At 38.1% G+C, this 17,532-nt stretch overlaps 1 long non-coding RNA gene across 3 annotated transcripts in view; it reads left to right on the top strand.

The window, feature by feature from the left end:
• LOC129705048 (uncharacterized) overlaps positions 1 to 17,532 on the top strand; it is a 203,194-nt gene that overhangs the window by 22,772 nt on the left and 162,890 nt on the right. Inside the window, exons 3-5 of one of the 3 annotated variants that reach the window (XR_008724843.1) lie at positions 7,364 to 7,495; positions 8,632 to 8,811; positions 10,199 to 12,146. The exons of 1 other annotated variant lie outside the window; for it this stretch is intronic. This is a non-coding gene — a long non-coding RNA (uncharacterized LOC129705048). Of the gene's footprint in view, positions 1 to 7,363; positions 7,496 to 8,631; positions 8,812 to 10,198; positions 12,147 to 17,532 lie in introns of those variants that run through there. One more of the 3 variants, XR_008724841.1, reaches the window with a different exon arrangement.

The raw sequence follows: 17,532 nt of genomic DNA, 5'->3' as shown, positions 1-17,532 counted from the left end.
GGTTACTTTTTGTCTAATAAATTCCAATAATTCCATGATGACAAAATGGGATTATGATAAGGGAAGGACAATTTACAGCTGTTTACATAGTTGATATATTCACACTGCTGCCAAAAGGGGCTCTGACTTTACACCAACGTGAAGTTGTGGATGGCTTCAACTCATTGCCAATGTGATCGCCAACTCGCATTTACTAGAGATTCGAGCACCAAATATCTCTTCAATGTTTGTTAGCTGCACCGATTGGTGTGCTGCATATTGCGCTGAAGCAGCAAGAGGTATGGAGCAGCACAGGTGGTGTCAACTGGTGTTCTGGTAAACACTAGGCAGGCTTGCATAGTCACAAGACCTGGTGTAATAACTTCAGTCCCCCTAGCATTGACTCAAAAGTTCACAAGTTCTAGTAGCAGAATTAGGCCATTCAGCCCATCAAGTACACTCTACATTCGATCATGGCTGATCTATCTTTCCCTCTCAACTCCATTTTCCTGCTTTCTCTCCATAACCCCCGACACACTTCCTAATCAAGAATCTGTCAATCTCCACCATAAAAATATTAATTGATTTGGCCTCCACAGCTGTGGCAATGAATTCCACAGATTTATTACCCTCTGACTAAAGATTCAATTTAATGATCCAATTTTCTCCTCATCTCCTTTCTAAATGTATGTCCTATTATTCTGAGGTGATGGTCTCTGGTCCTAGACTATCCCACTAGTGGAAACATCCTCTCCACATTCACTCTATCCTTTCACTACTCGGTAAGTTTCAATGAGGTACCCCTTCATCCTTCGAAACTCCAGCGAATGCAGGCCCGGCGCCTTCAAACACTCATCATATGTTAACCCAAAATGATTCATCATGGAATCAGATAGTGGGATTTCTGAGTCACTGTGTCTCTGTACTGGATTGTGCCACAAACAATCATTTTTATAAATTAGTACTGTTCAATAATTGTAAGGGGAAAGCACGGATAGAAATAAGTTAGACCTTCTCTGCAGCACTGAGATGTGGAGGTAAATTTGTTGCCTTACAGTGCTAGAGACCCGGGTGCAATTTTGACTACGGGTGCTGTCTGTACGGAGTGTGTATGTTCTCCCCGTGACCACGTGGGTTTTACCCAGGTGCTCCGGTTTCCTCCTACACAACAAAGACGTACAGGTTTGTAGGTTAATCGGCTTTGGTAAAAATTGTTTAATTGTCCGTAATGTGGAGGATAGGGCTAGGGTACGGGGATTGCTGTTTGGCACGGACATGATGGGCCGAAGGGCCTGTTTACGCACTATATCTCTAAACTAAATCTCTAAACTAAATTCTATGGCTGCTACATGATTTCCCTGCGATCCCTCTTGTAGTTATTATATTGTGCAGAAGTAAAGTGTCATAAGCCACGATTAAACAATTTTCAAAGGGCAACAAAGTTAGTTAGTTATAGCAAATATCAAACATTTGCAAAATACTGTATAAAAAATAGAACAGCAGTGTGTAATTGCAGAGTTCATTGGAAAAGCTAAGCATCAGGTCCCCTGAATGTTGAATAATATTTTATCGTCCAATTTTCCACGGTGATTATTCTCTTTATCCAGTTCAAAAATAAGGTATTTGTTTCATGGAGCTATTGCTCATGCCATTACTGTTCTATATATTCTTAACAGAGACAATTTTGTAACAAGTGCCAATTGGAGTGCATTCTTTCCTTAGATTTTGTTTTAACATTTTGGATTTGAGTTGAACTGAGATCACCCTATTTGGGACCAAAATTTCTACTGCCATCAAGATCATTAAATCCGTTCATTGATTAGTCTCGTTGTCGTTAATGGGATCATGCTCAAAGAAATAATACTTTGCCAAGCCTGCTTACAATAAAGCAAAACAATAAATGAACCATAAAAACTGTTTACTAACTATTCACTGCTGTAATTTTATCCATAGGCCTGAACAATTGTAATTTGCCCTTTCCTCCCATCCCCTCTTTATAGCATATGACTTGTACATTGAGTTTTATTTTGAAGGGATGGCTGTAAATGGTTCTAATTGCAGAAAATTAATGCAATGGCATTTTTCCTAAATATTTTGCTCTCTCTTTCCCTTGCATCAAAGTCTATGATTTTTCATTTGGTTGACGTCAAGTGATCAAAATATCTTTAGACTGAAAAATAATTATTTTTGGTTAAAATGTGAATCTTCAGTTGGTGACCAATAGACATTCTGACTCCACTGTGATTACGGTACTGTCTGTAATGTGATGTTTCAGAATTGGCGTAGCTTTGAGATTAAAATGTGGTTGATGTAAAATTACTATTTTGGCAATACAGGATTCTGTAAATGATCCACTTAACCTCTTACATTGTATTACAGTAATGTTATAATTTTGAGCTGTTTATATATCATGTATTGTTTCTACACAAACAAAGTGTAAAATTACACCATAATCACTTATTTGTGTGTTACGTGATGTCACTGATCAAACATAATCCATTTCCCACCCTCGTCGTTCCTCCTTCTCCCTACTCCCGTTGGGCAAAATATATGACTTGGCTTGAAGATATGGCTTGAAAATGCGCACCACCAGACTCGGGAAGAGCTTCTTCCCCTCTGTTATCGGGCGTCTGAACAGTCCTTACAAAAGCCAGGATACAAACTAATTGCTTACTACTTAAGACATAGGTTTAAAGTGAAGGGAAAAAGATTTAATAGAAATCCGAGAGGTAACTTTTTCACAAAAAAGGTGGTGGGTGTATGGAACAAGCTGCCAAAGGAGGTAGTTGGGACAGAGGGGCTATCTCAACATTTAAGAAACAGTTAGACAGGTACATAAATAGGACAGATTTGGAGGAATGTGGGCTAAATGCAGGCAGATGGGACTAGTGTAGCTGGGACATGTTGGCTGGTGTGGGCAGGCCTGCTCCACACTGTTTCAGTCTATAACTCTGACTCTACCTCCATTGCAGTCATTGGACTTTGTCTCGAGAACTGTTGCGCTATAATGCAGATAACTATATTCCGTACTCTTTATCATTTCCTCTGCTCTCTATTGTACTTGTGTTTGACTTGATTATATTTATTCTTGGTGTACAACCCAATTAGATAGCAAGCAAAACAAAGCTTTTCACTGTACCTCAGTACACATGACAGTAATAAACCTAAACCTAAATTCTCCTTAGTCAAAAATTCCTTCTCTCTTTCCTCCATCTCTATCCGGCCTGTAGCATCTGTAACGTAGAACATTAAGCCCCCAGTCCTGTCCTTCCCCAAACCATGTTTCTTGAATGGCAACATTAAAGAAGTGTGGCAACTTTAATGGCCCCATGCACCTATCCATACCCGGAGCTCGTCCATCTTGCCTGTCAAGCCTCTTGCATTGAAAGAAGTTTAAATTAATCTAAATATCCAAATGCTTTCCATATGATTGCTGGGGACCACAACCAGGCTAGCCAAAAGAAGTATTTGTTGAACCAACATCAACTTCAACATCAACACACACAGACACCACTATACCACCATCAGAAACACCCACTACTCTATCCCTCGTCCATAGTTTGGAAAATCTGACCACCTGGCTGTGCTGCTTTTCCCCATCTATAGACAGGGACATAATGTGGCACCAGTGAATAGAACTGTGAAGTGCTGGTGAAGGGAGGCAGAGGAGCAGTTGAGGGATTGCTTTGAATCGTGGACTGGGTCACATTCAAGGATTCATAAGTGATAGGAGCAGAATTAGGCCATTCAGCCCATCAAGTCTACTCTACTATTCAATCATGGCTGATCTATCTTCCCCTCCTAACCCCATTCTCCTGCCATCTCCCCATTACCTGTGACACCCATATTAATCAAGAATGTATCTATATCTGTCTCAAAAATATGCATCGACTTGGCCTCCACAGCCTTCTGCGGACTTCAATGAATATGCCATAGTCATCGGCGGCTAAATGGTCATGCATCTGCCTATAAAAAGCTTTAATCAAAAGCCTTGGTTGAACCAGGAGACCCGTAATCTGTTGAGGGGTAGATCACTTGCATCCATTGTAATGAAATGGTTCAAGAGGTTAGTTATGGCATGAATCAACTCTTGCCGCAGAAATGACTTGGATCTGCTTCAAGCTGCATATCGCCACAATAGGTCAACAGCACGTGCTATCTCACGGGCTTTCCATTTTGCTCTGGATTACCTGTATAATAAGTCCCAGTTCTTTCATGCGGTCAGTCAGTTGAAGCTGGACACACTTACCACGTGTAGTCACCAGTTACACAGGAAGATTCTCTGTTCTCTCACATTATGTAGATGGAGCATGCCACTGACCCAACTGTCCCCTCAGCTGCACTAAGACTAAAGGGGAAATTTAAAAAATACCTGACCTTACTTTCACTCTCTGCTCATTCTCTTGGCAAAGCCTCCTGAGGCTAAAGGGCCTATCCCACGTGGTGATTTTTTTTGGCGACTGCCAGCGTCATATCAGCTTCGCCAAAAGATTTTGAACATTTCAAAATCCAGCAGCCACAAAAAAAGTTGTGACATTTGAAAAAACCCGCGCGTCAAACGTCACCACGCCACGAATGTTTTGGTGACCTGATACGCAAGTCAATTATGCCGGCAGTCGCCGAAAAAATCACCAGTGGGACAGGTCCTTAAGCCTCACAATCACAGCACTTTACCTCAGTCACAGCCATTCCTAAAAACAGCTGCTCATGACAGAAATTACTAGATGTTTTTCTTTCCTACTTGAAACCAACCTAGATATTATCTTTGGGATAATTGCATTATCCTCCACCATGAAGACGGACTCAAAATATTGGTTTAAATTGCTCTTCTTAGTTTAATTTAGGGACACAGTGCGAGAACAGGCCCGTTTGCCTACCGAGTCCGCACCGACCTGCGATCCCCGTACCCATAATGGGAACAATTTACAATTAAACCCAGCCAATTAACCAACAAGCCTGTATGTCTTTAGAGTGTGAGAGGAAACCAGAGAAAAAAACTACACCGGTCTCTGGGAGAACATACAACCTCCGTACAGACAAGCACCTGTAGTCAAGATCAAACCCGGATCTCTAACGCTGCACCATCGTGCTGCCCGTCTGAGGAAGGATCTGAGTCCAATTTAATGCCTGACCCACTGAGTATGTTTTGATTATTGGTTTAAATTTGCTGGTATTTTCCTTCTTTCATGTTCAGAGTCGTGAACATGTTGTTTGCAAGCATATGTGGCATTCCATGGTTAGATACCTTTTAAAAAAAATAGAGAATGTGAAATTGAGGATGAGGAAGGTCAGAAATGGAAAATGTGAAGACAAGAGAAAGGTGAAAATTGGAGCAACTTGATAAAACATGGGTTAGGTAAGGTCATCTAAACAGAAATGAGACAAGAATATGCCACACATCCCACAAAATGTGCATAGGTTGTGTCCATACAAGTTCTTGTAACATTGATTATTAAAGAACTGAGCTGTGTGTCCAACTAAACTTGTCACCAAATTGTGATGGGTTTTAACTAGTGTATTTAAGAAGAAATGAAGCAGAAAATAATAAAATCCACTGGAGTGCTGAGTTGTTTGATTCAAAGTTTGAGGCAGTATTTTCAAAGTCCTATGGGAGATATTACAACATAGAAACTACTTAACAAATCACCACGTGAAATCCAGCATGATGAGAGGTCTTATTGTGATGTCATTCTCCTTTAACCCCATAGAATGGTCAAATTACTCAAAATAACCATTTAGTTTATTATTAAAACGCTAGCAAATGGCAACAATTTAATTCTGTAAACTAGTATTTATTTGATTGGTACTGTTACTAAATGCTTCATATTATTTTAATGTATTACTAATATGCTATCCCATGTATACATGTAAATAAAAATATATTATATGTATGTATATACATTTAAATATATAGAATGACATATAAAAATAATAACATATTTTTAATGACATGTAAATACATATATATATACACATGTACACATATATACAAACGTGTATATATATACACACACACACACACTATATATATTTATTTACATGTATACACAATTGGGATATGTCTTCTTGATATTTAAATGATATTTAAATGATATATATATATGTGTGTGTGTGTGTGTAGATAAAATTGTATTAGATATATATAAATAACACAAGAAAAGGTTATTTCCATGCAGTGTTCAGAGCACTTTTGAAGTAGCAGAATTATGACTAGGACCCATTACTTAGCAAAACAGCATAATCTAATGAAGAAACAAGAAAAATTCAATTATACCAAATTGTTGCAATACTGACATATTACTTATTAAGTTAAAGCATTATATGATTTGGTTAAGTGAAACTTTTCTAATTGTATATGCCATGAACTAACTGAAACTTGAAACCAGAGCATTGAGGTCATGCTTGAGAGGGCAGAGAAATATTTTTACTTTCAGAAACAAGGCAGTTCTGATAACTTGTGAACAATAACAGTTCAAATAAATTGTGCCCTGCTTTAATAGTGAAAACACAAATAATAATTCACTGATTTTTGTTCAATATTCTATTTATAAGACAAATTAATTTTGTAATTAATTTTATTTACTTTTGCGGAAGGTTATTACAAGCATAATGGTGTTTTTGTTCACATGAGTTGGTAAGTTAAGTGACCAGTTTTAAGCTCTTTTAAGAGGTAATTTACTATTTCACTTATCAGCTTTTGAAGTAATATGAGTTTTTAGCCTCATGGGTCATTTCTTTTTGAGAACAAAACATGTTTTAAATACTTTTGGCTGCTTAAGAGGTGTATTTGATGGCATACAATGATGAGAAACTGAATTGACAATTTTATAAACTGCTTGAGACTGGTGATAAAGAAATTCTATATATATGTTCAGTAACACTGTGTGATATGTGGCAAAAATGATAGAGTGACTGATGATGGAGGTGCAGTTGAAAATATGATTTAAACTTGTTTTAGGAATTATATTCTCCCAATTACTTTTTTCTTCATTCAGTCTGCACTATTTTCTTCCAAGAGGTGGGTCAGAGGGCCTGATCCATAATTTTTGACTAGGTCATTCTGAAGACTAGGAGACTTGGGAACAGCTGTGTCCCCATTGTTTTGGACTCCCAAACCATTTGCCTCTTTCACATCCCCTCATTGTAGGTACTGCCACATACTCTTTTAACTGTACCTAATTCAGTTATTCTATTATTGTTTTAATATTTCTTTGCAGTATTTCAGATTTTACACTATAATACAGCACAATTTTACCGTTTTGCATTTGTCGCTCTTATTATTGTGTTTATCATTATTATATGTACACTGATCATTTTCTGAGCTTCGTGGGATGAAAGAATGCCATTGCACACAATTGATGATACGTTGATTCTCTGTTTTTAGGATGATCTGCATATATTTTGGTGTAACCTTGATGCAACCTTGAAACCCACAACTTCCATCCGCTATTTTACAGAAATCACTGGATATCAAAAATGTCCATTTTGAAAGAATTTAAAAAAGGTGGATAATCTAGTACGTACGTAAAGATGTTAACCACATCCAAGTGTTACAGTTCTTAAAACCCATCAGCTGAGGATTAATATGGACAGATGAAGTGCACAACATCTGAAGCTTTTGTTTGGTTTTTCAGATTGGAAAGGATTCTAATGTTAAAGGCACAAAGTCACACTTCATCTTAGACTCGTTCAAGCATGAATTTCTTATTGGGCTTTACTGTTTTAATATGGATACTTAATTCCTGGAAGACATTTTTAGTATTGTTTCTTCAAGAAACAGCCACACTAACTAATTTTGCTTTTGAACCATTATTCTAATTTTATGTATCTGTTTCAAGTAGCACCAAAATCCTATACAATATACAATATCTGTTTCAGAACTCTTCTAATTCTGTTGAATTGCCGTACACTTAGTGGTATTGATACGAGTTATAAAGCATTGTAACAGGCGTTTCGGCCTTGCGTGTCCATGCTGAGATTCCCATTTTCTTGCACATACTTGTCCAAATGTTTTTAAAATGCTATGACTACCCATTTTTACTACATCTACTGACAACTTGTTCATATATACCACCAATTCCCGTGTGGAAAGGCACCCCTCAGATCTCCTTTTAAATATTTCCACTCTCACCTTACATCTATGTCTCATTTGAAACTTACCTACCCTTGAAAGAATCTGTGACTGTCTACCATATCCAAGCGCCTCGTCATTTAATAAACCTCTATAAAGTCCTACTTGGTCTTATGTACTGCACTCCCAGCCTAGGTAATCTTTCCTTGTCCCTCCATTCCAACCAACATCCTGGTGAAATATTTAATCCTTTCTCATGCTACTGCATCCTTCCTATAATGTTAGGATCAGAAGCACACACAGTATTGGCTGAACCAAGTGTGGCTGAACCAATATCTCATACAGCTGCAACACGAGGTCCCAACTTTCATTCTAATTAACAAGCAATCTAAATGACTTCACTACCCTGTCCACCTGCGTCACCATTTTGAGAGAGCTCTCTGCACTTGGAACCCAATGTCCCTCATGATACCAATGCTTCCAAGTGAAGAAGGGTCTCAACCCAAAACGTCACCTATTCCTTCTCTCCAGAGATGCCGCCTGTCCCGCTGAGTTCAGCTTTTTTTGTCTATCTTTGTCAGAAGGCTCAGAATTGGAAAGGACTTGAATGCAGGCTTACAGAGAAGTACTGAAGAAAACCCAAAATCCAAACACGAATGGTACCGAAAGATATAGACCTGGAACCGACAGAACTCAGAACTGCTATCGAACCGACAGAATGCAGAACTGATCAGTCAGCACCCAATTGCTGATGATCGCAGGTATTTATACCAAGTGATAGAAATGTCCAGCCAGTATTTGATGGCCCAAAATGAAATTGCCTCACACTTGCCTGGATCTGCCACCTCTCCATCCAGATTTCCACCTGATCCATGGGATGTAATCCTTGATATCTACATTTCTGCTATTCTTCATGTAATAATAATAATAATAAATGTTATTTATGGGCGCCTTTCAAGAGTCTCAAGGACATCTTACAAAAATTTAGCAGGTAGAGGAAAAACATGTAAGGGGAATGAAATAAATAGTAGAGACATGACTAGTACACAAATTAAAGACAGAATTCAATTCAAAACACAATATGAGGCAATTAATGCACAGATGAAAAGGGAGGGGGACATGGGGCTAAGGATAGGCAGAGGTGAAGAGATGGGCCTTGAGGCGGGACTGGAAGATGGTGAGGGACACGGAATTGCGGATCAGTTGGGGGAGGGAGTTCCAGAGCCTGGGAGCTGTCCTGGAGAAGGCTCTGTCCCCAAAACTGCAGAGGTTGGACTTGTGGATGGAGAGGAGACCGGCTGATGTGGATCTGAGGGACCGTGAGGGTTGGTAGGGGGAGAGGAGGTCAGTGAGATATGGGGGGGTTCAGATGGTGGAGGGCTTTGTAGGTGAGGACCAGGATTTTGTAGGTGATCCGGTGGGAGATGGGAAGCCAGTGAAGTTGTTTGAGGACTGGAGTGATGTGATGCCAGGATTTGGTGTGGGTGATGAGTCGGGTGGCTGCGTTCTGGACCAGTTGGAGTTGGTTGATGTAGGTGGAGCTGATGCCAAGGAGAAGTGAGTTGCAATAGTCCAGTCGGGAGGAGATGAAGGCATGGATGAGTCTTTCAGCAGCGGGAGGTGTGAGAGAGGGTCTGAGTTTGGCGATGTTGCGGAGATGAAAGAAGGAGGTTTTAATGACATGGCGGATGTGAGGCTCAAGGGAGAGGGTGGAATCAAAGATCACGCCAAGGTTGCGGGCCTTGGGAGATGGGGAGACAGTGGTGCCGTCGATGGTGAGAGTGGGGTTATTGATTTTGCTGAGTGTGGATTTGGTGCCTATGAGGAGGAATTCTGTCTTATCGCTGTTGAGTTTGAGGAAGTTATGTTGCATCCAGGTTTTTATAGCTGACAGACAGGATACTTGCTTATCAGACCACAGATTTGCATCAAAGTAATTTGTGACCAACAACAAAGGTTCCAGCACCGAACCCGATGTTACTCCACGAGTCACCGACCTCCACTCAGAGAAACAATCTCCATGATGTAATACTTTGAATGGAGGAATTCTAATTCAGATTGTTTATTTTTAATAAGATAAAACAACCACAAGAGCTTTTTTTTAGACAAAGAAACAACTTTAATTGAATGTTTTTCATTCACCACCAGCTAAGTATAGGATGTCAAGATTTGATCTGTGCCTGCAACAACTGTATGCTATCAGCCCATCAGCCAGCTGCCATTTCAACACTTAAGAAAATCTTGTCTGGGTAAATATATAGGAGCCCAGTAATTATTCCATTGAACATTATTGCAATTGAAATCTTTCAACTGTTAATGAGAAAAATCACGTGGAATTCTGCTAACAAGATTATTGGAAACATATGAAGGAATTGATGTCAGGAAGAAAGTCATCTAATTATTCACCCAATTATGGTACTGTTACGAGTTAAGGATCAGTCATTTTAACTTCATGCCACTAACAATGTCACTGGTAAAGTCTATGCCTTATCAGAAGGCCTTCAATTTTAATTTGTAATTTATGGTGAAAGGAAATCTGCAGAAAATACAATATTAGAATTGGCTAATCATTGAATTAGCAGGATAATACTGGACTATAGTTTGGGAATAAAGCCTCAAACAACTGTATTAAAACACAACCATAATTATCATTCTATGATGTAAGCTTGTACTTGCTTTTTTTTTGCAGATTGCCTACAGTAAAAAAATGTTCCAATGTTTCAAGGTACACAATGCCATGGACAGATAGCTAAAGAATTGTGCTTACAATATTACTTAGTATTAGCTAGCATTTCTGATTATACATAAGATGAAATGTTAGAATTGTCACAGGAGGCCATTCAGCCCAACACGACCATGCTGGGTCTCTGTTCATACGGATTCCTCTGTGCTTTCCCCTGCACACTACATGTTTTTCCTCTCAAATGCTATCTGATTACAGTTTCAAAGTCCAATTTGACTCTCTTTCCTCCACTCTTACAAGCAGCGAGTTGAGACAATTCCCATAAGTCAAAACGACGTGCATTTGCATCAAGTCTTCCTCCCCAGGCAAAGAACAAATTATGCTGTTCCTATCTAAGTATTGGCTGAAGTTCCTGGAACTGTTCTAGATTATCATCTCCACTGCATCTGTCTGACGAAGGGTCTGGACCCAAAACGTCACCTATTCCCTTTTCTCCAGAGATGCTGCCTGTCCCCTTGACTTACTCCAGCTTTTTGTGTCTATCTTCGGTATAAACCAGCATCTGCATTTCCTTCCTACACAAAGTAGTAGGTGACCACAATTTAACAAGAACAATAAATATTGGAACAAACTCTTTCCTCAAATTAAGTTTTACCTCGTTAAGTCACTTTCTGGTTTTCTTCGACTGGACTTTCTTTAAGGAGCAACTATCCTTTATCAGGTCTGAAGAGGGTTTGGAGGTTGGAATTACTTCACCCGAAAGCACTCCGCTGACATTTTTACAAACAATAGGGGTTCAAACTGCTTTCGACATGAAACAAAATATTCCTCATTGTAGATATCACTGGAAAGTACTAGGTTCATTCTTCTTATCAAACAAGAACTATTTGCATGGAATTTTGCAATGGACTGTCAACAACTCGCCACCATCAGCCCAATAGACACAAAATGCTGGAGTAACTCAGCGGGCCAGGCAGCATCTCTGGTGAAAAGGAATGGGTGATGTTTTGGGTCGAGACCTTTCTTCAGAGTGCCTGGCCCACTGAGTTGCTCCAGCATTTTGTGTCTATCTTCGGTTTAAACCAGTATCTGCAGTTCCTTCCAACACCATCAGCACAATGACTGGAATCCATCAATTTCCATGAAGAAAACAAGCCCAATAGAACAAAATGTTTAAAGTTCAGCATTATTCTTTGTAAATTTGTTTCTTAAATAAAGGATGACAAAGTAAGTATGCTTAGAGTTGTCATTTGATTACAATTTCTCTTCTATTGATTGCAGACTTTAAATGGAATTGCGTGATCTCAGCAGATCAGGCAACACTTGAGGAGAGGGGATTAGAGTTAATGTTTCAGGTTGATGAACTTTAATCAGTTCGGATTTTTCATGAACCTGATTTGTTAACTCTTCTCTATCTGCAGATGCAGGGACAAACCCAGATTCAGGCACAATTTCTTCCCAGCTTCTATCAGGTAACTGAATCATCCTACCATCAACCAGAGAGTAGTCCTGAACTATTACCTACTTTCGGACTATCCTTGATCGGACTTTGCTGGCTTTACCTTGCACTAAAAGTTATTCCCTTATCATGTATCTATACGCTGTAAATGGCTCAATTGTAATCGTGTATTCCTCTGACTGGATAGCACGCAACAAAAAGCTTTACACTGTACCTCGGTACACATTACAATAAACTGAACTGAGATGCTGTCTAACTTGCTGTGTATTTCCAAAGTTTAAGTCTTAATTACACATTTATGCAATTTATTGTGGCAGCTTAAATACAACATGATTATCGACAGTTCTCTTTGTACTTGGCCGGGAAGATTGTTTTTCATATTCACTTTCATATTTTCTCATGACAAAGGAGACTATTTGGCCCATTGTGTCCATGCTGGCTCTCAGATGAATAAATCCCCATAGCAAGTTTCTGTAAGCTATGTTTGCAAGCATGCTTCTGAGGAGTCTTCAAATATCTTCTAACATGAACGTGCTCATAGATGTGTTTTGAAAGATGCAGACTGATTTTAGTTTACTGAGTTCTGAACCTCAATTTAGGAATCTGTGTATGTATTTAAAAATCTGCTTATTCACAGGATATGAATAACCACACACTGTGATTTTTCTTTAACCATACTCATTTTCAGTACTATTGATCAAACTTTTTCTTGCATTACAGCTCTTAAATATATCAGCACACTTTTAACGGTAAAGGTTTTAAAAATAATATTGATTCATTGCCCTTTTTTTTGATCCCCTGGGTAATATACAATACGATACGATAGAACTTTATTTATCCCAGGAGGGAAATTGATCTGCCAACAGTCATAAAAACTCAAAATACACAAAACACAAAATCCATGAAACATGAAATTAAAGTGACGAGTGGAGAGGCTTGGGGGGGTGCATAGATTGGGGAAGGGGGTAGGGGAGTCAGTCTCAGTTTACCCCATGACAGAAGGGGGAGGAGTTACATTTGATAGCGACAGGGAAGAAGGATCTCCTGTGGCGTTCTGTCCTGCATCTTGGTGGGACCAGCCTGTTGCTGAAGGTGCTCCTCAAGTTGGCCATTGTGTCTTAGAGGGGGTGAGCTGTATTGTCCAGGATGCTCCGCAGTTTGAGGAGCATACACCCCTCCAAAATCAGGTTAATTTAAGTAGAAGCTTTTGAAGGGGGAGAATAATTTCAAAACACTTACCAATTTGTGCTGTAATCGTTTTAGCACGCAAAATGAAAACTTTCACTCCATGGTCAAAACTTTATGGACAGTGCCTCTGGAGGGGATCTTGGGTTTGGTAGTCTGCTCTGAGTTAGTTGATCTTGATATTGCAATGTAGGAGAAAATATCTCTTTCTGTATTCCTTAATTTTGTAAAGCAAGAACAGCCAAGAATCATGTATTGTACTTAACCATATAACCATATAACAATTACAATTACAGCACGGAAACAGGCCATTCGACCCTTCTAGTCCGTGCCATTTTGATGACTATCTGTGATTCATGTTCACACACGACCATTACTGTGTGGAGCAAAAAAGTACTTATTTGCACAACCCTTCTCTGATTTTAACAGTACATTTAAGAGAAATATACTTTTTTTTTTAATAAAGATGGTAAGACTTAGCATAGTTAATGATATTTTGACCAAAGATATATTCTGTGATAAGCAGTGGAACATTAAACATTATGTATTAACATTCTGTTCAATGTCACCTTATCATTTAACTGGGCAACACTGGTTTGCTCAGGCACTCCATCGTTAATGCCAACTGAGTAATTACATGGCAAATTAAAGCTGTGGAGTTTGAAGTTTTTCAGTCAGTTATTTAACCATTAAATCACGATTCAGAATGTGCACCTTGCCTTCACAAAACCGTACACTTAGTTTTTTTTACCACTTTATTGTAATCCAAGGAATTTTGATTCTGCATCTTTTGAAAAATTTGCTTTGAGCGGATAATTTCGGGAACATCAAAATATTATGGTGTGACATCCAAAACTTTTTTGTTTTTCTGAATATATTTGTTAATTATATATGAGCTCAGTTGAGGGAAAAGTAGAGTTATTTTGCAATATTGGATCATTTAATAATCTCAAGATAACCCCACATGCCTTCACCACACAGGGAATTTTACTCTTCACATGATGGGCAACTTTGGATGGGCTCACACTTGAAAGTACATTTATGGCTATCTGCGATCCACAGTGAGTTTCAGTAAGTTATGTTCACGTGCATGCTCCTGAAGAGGTTTCATAGGTCTTCTGACACATGGATGCTCATAGGTATGTTTTGAAAGATGCTAATTTATTTTAATTTACTGAGTTCTGAACCCCAGTATATAATTTAAACAAAAATCCCAATATTCACAATATTAATACTGTGATTTTCATAAAAATCATACACATATTCAACAATATTAATCAATTCCATTTAAGTACATCACCTTATTTTAAAGCCTTAAAAATTTTTTTTTAATGGTGATTGATTGCTTTGGTTTTATTACCCTATGTAATATTTAAATTAGTTTAAGTAGAAACTTAGATTCTGCAATGATTTCTGTATCTTCGATTGTCTTGTAGTTTTGTCTATAGTGTGCCTGTGCAGTTTGAAGTAAAATAAGTTTTAATTGTGACACAACATAGCTGATTAAAAGGCAACTCCTCGTTGATGCAGGCTGAACTGCTACCAGGATCAATCAGCATGGATTACTATTTGAAGAGCGATGCGGTGGCGCAGCGATAGAGCTACTGCCTTACAGTGTCAGAGACCCGAGTTCGATCCTGATTATGGGTGCTTGTCTGGATGGAGTTTGTACGTTTTCCCCATGATCTGCGTGGGTTTTCTCCGAGACCTTCGCTTTCCTCCCACACTCCAAAGACATAGATGTTTGAAGGATAATTTGCTTGGTTATGAATGTAAAATTGTCCCTAGTGTATGTAGGGTAGTGTTAATGTGCAGGGATCACTGGTTTGTGTGGACTCAGTGGGCCGAAGGGCCTGTTTCCGCGCTGTATCTCTAAACTGAACGTTTTTGAAATCTTACTCGTTTATTTTCATTCTGCATTCCACCTCTATGACACCAATTTAAAAAGTATGATTTAATTTGGAGTGCCAATGCACAAATGGTTACAGTACACAACAGATGTGATATCTCATGCGCGTACTACTCAACACATCTTCCACCAAACACATTGTCGTTTGTAGGATTGTGAAGTGGTGTTTTGAAAAGTGGATTCCTATTAGGATTTAATAAAGCTAAGGTTAAGAGTTGTTTTTAATGTATCAGTAAAAACAGTGTTGAAAGACAGCTTCACTACTGCTCAGTAGATTAGTATTTGTAAATGTTTAACAATGATTCAGTAAACCACTTTGTCAGTTTGTTTTCAAAACTGCAGAAATGACTGTAATCTACTATCAAAGCCCGCATAAGTGTTTAATTTTTCTTTGATTTAAAAAGCATTTTATATATAATTCACTTGTGTCAACAGCGACATAAGTATTTGGACAGCTTTCTTGTGCAAATATTTTTATTAACTTTTATTTCTTTTGTGTGGTAACTGGTACAAATAAAAGTTACGAGCAACTTGGTACCAATGCTTTTCTGAAACATCCTTGAAATAGAGACAAAAAAAGTTGAGAACTGAAGTACAAGGATATGTAACAAAGCAATGGTTGATTTGGAAATGTTTTATCCAGCATCAATTAGCCAGGCTTAAATGATAAGAGGTTACTCATACATTGTTTAATTAATTGAAAAATGCTCATATTGCAGTAAGTTGTTATTAAAAACTAGAATCAGTGTTGCCAGTACGCAACCATAATTGGTACACTGGGGAATTAAATATTTAGCATTAGTAATGTAGCAGTACTAAGACACAAATTTCTATTTCGGTAATGAAAGGGATTTACTGTAAGTGCAAATGGCTGCAATGACAGCTGTGACAAGGGAAACAGTCTGGACTATTTCAATAAGACTTTTCATTTGATGGCAAGCTTTACCACATTATTTGCTGGTAAAAAGATCTGCACGTTTAATTCCCAAATGTAATGCATTACCAAAAGTACTGAGATTTCTAATTACAAATAGGATGAACAGTTGGCCAAATGTCTTGCCTTAAGTGGCCGAAACATGAAGCTCTCACCAACTAACATGACATCAGTTCATGCTGTTGTCAGTAAAAACATAGATGTCAGAAAGATCTTGTTTGTTTTAAGTTTAATTACATTTTGAGCATAAGTGCTTCCACTGATACAACATAAAAAGTCGGATATAGGCCTCTAATGAGCTGTAGTGGTGGATGGCTGAACACCCTGAGGGATTCTTTCACTAAATTGACTGTACTGCAGTATTTGGTTTGGACTCAATATGTCTTTTAGAAACTGTTTAAGCACAATTACAGAACTCACTCAGTCTTGTGTTCCGTTCAGCCAGGCTGAATTAAGTTGTTTTATCTAACAAAAGAACTTACCGGGAATTTTCCATAACTATCTCTGGTCCTGTTTATTTTATATTGAAAAACTAATATTAAAGATACAAAAAGCCTCCAGGTTGAATGATTTTTTTTTTCAAATTATTAAATAATTTAGCTCAGCCATTTTAAGTTAAACAAACCCTCTAAATATCTCAACACTTGGAAGTATTTTATGTAATACACAATCAACTGTAAACTGCAGTTTATTATTGAATTTAGTCCAAATAAGTTGCAGTCAAATACTTTGATCATATCAATACCTAATTTATTTGTATAGATTTAATTACTGTCATCTTTTAAAATATGCTTAAACGTGCAGAACAATGTGATACACTTTGTAATTCACCATCTTTGAGAATTGGTGATGATTTATTTTATTTTATTATCCCATAACCTTTTATTCCACGGTGGTAAATATTGGGAAGCATTCTGGCGAGACCTCATTTTAGATTCCTGAGTACAAAGGGATAGTTTTCCAATAATATTTGCACGGCAATTTTATCATTACAGTATTTGGATGAATGTGAGATTCTTTCATTCCTTGAGGAAAATACGACGATTTTAATATTGATTTTTTTTTTAGAAAGGTGGTGCAGTGGACAATAAAATCTCCTAAGGAAATGTTAGTCTTGGCAATAATTGTTATTTGGGATTTTGGAAATTTAGAAATATGGATCATTATTTGTTAAAGTTATAATCTAAGGTGCTTTGTGTTGTCTGGGTGGCACATGCTTCCTTGAATTGCCAGTGCTGCTTGTTTTGCCTTTATCAGTCATCAACTCATCAACTGGTCCATTCATATAATGACTCTGGCAGCTCATCAGGGA

The sequence above is a fragment of the Leucoraja erinacea genome, chromosome 17, assembly GCF_028641065.1.
Source record: "Leucoraja erinacea ecotype New England chromosome 17, Leri_hhj_1, whole genome shotgun sequence".
NCBI lineage: Eukaryota > Metazoa > Chordata > Chondrichthyes > Rajiformes > Rajidae > Leucoraja > Leucoraja erinaceus.
The sequence above is the reverse complement of the archived record's forward strand: the minus strand, read 5'-3'. Positions and strand labels throughout refer to the sequence as shown.